This window comes from Chiloscyllium plagiosum, chromosome 10, assembly GCF_004010195.1.
Source record: "Chiloscyllium plagiosum isolate BGI_BamShark_2017 chromosome 10, ASM401019v2, whole genome shotgun sequence".
NCBI lineage: Eukaryota > Metazoa > Chordata > Chondrichthyes > Orectolobiformes > Hemiscylliidae > Chiloscyllium > Chiloscyllium plagiosum.
Window position 1 is genome coordinate 57573007 of NC_057719.1, and position 5056 is coordinate 57578062.

The window sequence follows — 5056 nt, forward strand, 5'->3', positions numbered from 1 at the left end:
TATAATTTCGCATGGAATTAGAAAAAAGAGGAAACATATTCAATGCCAAATTTCCTAAATGAATCGTCCCAATCAGTGTACATTTTAATAGCTTCCGTGCGATTTGTTTGTCCATTCTTTAAAAATAGCATAAATTGGTCAGGAAGTCATTTTTGCCTATTTTCAAAACCTGTAGTCGCGCTAAAAATTAGTAGGAAAGAAATATTAAAGTATCTGTTTTAATATAAATGAATTCCTTCAACTATCTGTGGAGTTGTTTTAATTAATTATGATTATTACTTTTGTTTTGTCAGTTTTCTGTTTAATTAATTGAAGAACAATTGATATTTCACGACAAATTTTCGGTATATTGAATAATGTTTTCTTTATTACAAACAGTTTAAGATAGAACCAATATAATTACCTAATAAACTAGTCAGAATAAACTCAAAAATGCCACTAAACTTATTTGGTGTGGTTTTAAAGAAACACGCATTTCAATAACATATTGCTTGTTAGTTTAACTAGTCAGAATAAGCTCAAAAATGCCACTAAACTTATTTGGTGTGGTTTTAAAGAAACGCGCATTTCAATAACATATTGCTTGTTAATTTTCTAATCTTGGATTTTCTAATCCTGGTCATGTGTTCACCATTCAAGCAAGAAGGTGCAGTAAAGACACTTCTGGTACATTGTCTTGAAGTATTTTGTAACTTCGTAAACTTGCAATGATTAAGGACTGAGCAGTTTGCATGAATTACAACTACGGCGAAAATATTCTCTAATTGCTTTCATTTTCGGACATATTTGAAGCAAAAGCTGGATATGCGATTTATCTGCAGGCCATCTTGAGTTTTCCACATCGTCGCTGAAGGAGAGACAGAGATGATGGCACGCACGCTTCCCATAAGTAATTTCCAACAGTTACAAGCTATCCACAAAGACCACACAGAGAGTCTAAAGAGATGCAAATATAATCCGTGGTCATTCTACAAAGCTTGAGCAAAAATGTGCCAACGCCTAATGGAAAAGCAATCATTTCTCAATCATCAACTGCTGTTAAGATACCATTAGAAAAATATAGAAATAGATCTTTTATGGACATGTTAGTGAACGACCTGACAAAATCACAACTTCGGTGTGAGTGTCAATGTTTGATAAACGCTGCCATTTTACCAAAAGGTGGAACGCATTTCCAATAAATGAAAAGAATGTATCAATTTTTGCGCGGAAACGCATGCTGAACACGGTTAAACAGAAAAGCACTACGCCCAATCATTACATTCTGAACGTATTTATATTTTTAGAAAGATTATCAATAATTGTGGTATAGTGTATGGTATGATATAGCGACTGTATGGTAAAAATGCTGGTCGTGCTTCTCTCCAGCATCTAAGTGAGCAATTATAGAGCACCTTGCACGCTCGATGGTCGGATACGTGGCGAACCAGAGGCTACAGTTACGGTGAAAGTATTAAAAAGCTGCAAAAAGTATTTAATCACTTTCACGGCACCAATTCATTTAAGAACGAAAGAAAAAAATACTTCCTAATCCACCCCCAAAATAAAATAACGCATTTTTGTTGTTGCCTGTGTTTAAAAAGTTCGCCAGGCTCGGTTAGAATTTGAACAGGAACTTATCATGGGCCGCTGTGCTACGACGGCAAGACGTTGCGAAATGTGGATTTTTTTTAAGGCTTGGTTTTGCTTTAGCACTTTTAAACTGAATAAACGGAAAATGCGATGCAAGTCGTCCAGTTTTTTATTGCAGGAAAGGAACCATATTTGTTAATTGACACTTCAGTGTAAAGGGTTCTTGTACACCGGACAAAGCGTGGTGCTCCAGATTTGTGAAATATGCTCCTCAGACTAAAATATGCATTTCCGCCCAATCTGTCCATATAATTTGAAAATACTAACGAGTTTATATTGAATTAACAAAAAAATCTTCCGTCTTATAAATGAATAGCGTTTTATTTTAATTAATTTTAAACTCTGTATTCTACAATCTATTGCTACTTTAAGTTCGTTAACCAATTACTTAAAATTGAAATGTGTTAACAGGTATAATGAAGGTCTGACGCATCCAAGTAAACCTCGAATCAGCTAGTAGTTAACATACTGTACCAGGCAAATGGAACTGCAGTTCTTATTAACAATTTGGAGACTGCTATGAAGCTAACAATGTGGAGGTACAATGATATATGTGAAAAAAGTAGCCTTTAGAGGAGTAGGGTTGAATGTGGTATCCAAGAGCTTACAACTAACTCGTATTAAAAGACGAAATTCATAAAGGTTTCTATGTTATCGTCTTGGAGGCAGAGTGAGACATGTGGATATTTTTAGTTATAGAACCTTAAGTATATGTTCCCAACGCCTATCACGACTTTCTATTCTGTATTCATTCTGAATCATTCACCATCCAGAGCTTTCATGATTGCAAATGTGCCTGTTTTCAAATGGAAATAAGACACAAACTGATTATGTGTACTGAATCCGAATCAGCCGTGGCAGTCTTCTGAAACCCCGCACTGAAAAGAAGCTGGCTGAAGACCTGTGCAACCCGGCCTTCTTATCTGAGTGGGGTCGATCTATTTTCCAACTTTTGCCATTTGTGAGTGTCTCTGCTAGATAATTACATTGCCATTGTAAATTGCCCAAACAGAACCCAGAGAGTCGTGCTCTTCCACGTCTGGGTCTTGCTACTGATTTTTCCAACAATGGCTTCAATGACTTGCATAGAAACGCCTTATTGAAGTGAACAAATGGGAACGACATGTCTCCGCAGGGGAAAAAAAATGATAAATCATGAGTTTTGAGTTGTTTGTCACTGCTGCAATCATTATACAAATTTGACTACCATTGATTGTGTTCGAACATTTTATCTGCTGATGGACTTACGGTGTAGGATCAGAGAAATAGCTCGGCACTATTCAAGACTGTTATAGGCCAGTTACTGGTACTTATCTCTGCACAGTTGCGCTATCGAAGAAATAAGCGATTTCACAGCAGCTGGACATTCTAATATTAATAAAGCGAATACCCAACCATTGAGATTATTTGCGTATTTTCAATATCAGGTTATTAAAGTTGGAACGTTAATATGAAGTCCAATTAATGTCTGATCCTGGACCTCTGCAGAAACCCTGATCTAAAAGCAATTTTCTGTGCTTGTCTATTAATTGTCTTGTAAATGACGAATATACTGATTAAAGGATAAGCTTTTATCTGTTTATCTGCGTTTTGAAAGATGTAAACATGACGGCTAATTTACAATCATTTTATTGCATTAACCGTTACCTTTATTATAGGCAAGTGTGCATTTATAGGATGATAAAGTTTAGTTATCGCCAGCAACATTTTCTAACATGGCCATGCAATTCCCTTGGAAAGTATTCTTAACGAAGCTACGTGCTAAAGAGGATCTGTTGTACATTATACATTGAGCATAATGTTCAACCTAGTTCCGAAGTTGCAGCAATTTCGTCAGGAATCATTCTAACAATTAAATTCCGTCCCAAAGTATCACTCTCCAATACTTGTAGCGAGATGCTTAACTTCGACGACTTCTCGTTTCGTAATTCAAATGGAACGCAAATAATTTGAAACGAAACACTGATGGTAAGGATAAAGAGTCTTCTTCTGTAGGAGATACTTAACATAAATGAGCAATAACTGATATGAGCGGGATTACAATAACCGAATCCTCAATCTAGTTGATCGTTGAGCCTTGGATAAGCACAAGTAGAGTTCTAATATTAAATTCATACACACGTGTCTACGAAAACCACTTCTACAGCGGAGTCTGCCTCCAAACCAGATCATAACTACCGACAAGAAAACTGGATTCCCTAAAGTCTGTTTTCACACTATCTTGTAGGTTGTCAGTTTTAGACAGTTTCGTTTCCAATCCAGACTGGAACACTTGGGCGCCAATGTTCGGGTTTTAACATTCGTTTCTCCGCTGTGAAGCGGCGAGGACTGGTAATTTCACCTCGCTTGGTTTACAACATAATCGCATGGAAGATTCTTGGAATTTGTACTCAATGATTTTTTTTCTTGAATAAATAGATTAGAGACAACAAATGTCAATGTTTATTTAAATTTGTATTCACATAAGGCCTTATCGTAATGAAGTTAACTGTACTTCTCTTTACTCTTTTGCTATTTGTTCTTACAAAATATCGTTTGCAGTTAAATTTGGTCTCCTGCGTGGCCGGCTAGTAAGATTTTCGTCAGAGTATAGTTTTACTACAACCTTTATTATACACGAAAACGTAAAAAACAAGAAGAATAACTATCATAATATTTTATTTTAATCAAGCGATATATACAAAATTATTTAGATCTTAGAAGTACACAATATCTACTCGGTATTTGTTTAAATCAAATCTCAGTATAGTTAGAAAGATATAAACAGATTAAGCTAAAAATCAGAATCCATTTGAATTTGCCAGATAAGATCCATCAACAAAAATGTGTGTAATGTCCGGTATTACCTGTAGCAAAAACGGCCCTGCTTGACAAGTCTGGCGAGAATCTAGCGGCCTACCTACCTGATTTTCGGAATTCCATTTTAATGCTATTCAGTCAGTAAAGATTACACTGCGGGTAGTACCATTTCTGTTTTGGATAGTTTAAAAAAACAATTTTTCTGTGTCAGACTGATGTATGGTTTCGATAATTATTGTAAACTAAGAATTTTCACGATTTGATGTAAAATTATTCACTGTCCTGTTTATGGTTTCAGAAACAATTTAAACTGACAATTTAAGGAAGTATGGATATGCTTTTCCGCAATAAGCCGAATATATAAAGATATGTAACATGTATAAACTTAAAACGAAAGTAAGAGTAATTAGATATCTTAAACATTTTAAATAAAGGATACGAAAACAATACCCGGGCTTCGCAATCTGGGAGGATGTCGGTTGGCCATGATGACGGATAATAATTTTCTTTCTGAATCCACGGTCTATCGCTCAGTAACAAACTAAAAGCGCTACATCACTTCAGAGCGTTCCTTTGGAAATAAAAGAAACTGCAAGAAAAAAAAATGATGATCACAAAGAAAGCA

General features: G+C 35.5%; 1 long non-coding RNA gene across 1 annotated transcript; it reads right to left on the reverse strand.

The window, feature by feature from the left end:
• Positions 1–1133: 1133 nt before the first annotated feature.
• LOC122553677 lies at positions 1134–5056 on the reverse strand. The gene is made up of 3 exons (XR_006312789.1): positions 4871–5056; positions 4536–4602; positions 1134–4037 (listed from the first exon to the last, which is right to left on the reverse strand). It is a non-coding gene; the product is annotated as an uncharacterized LOC122553677 (long non-coding RNA).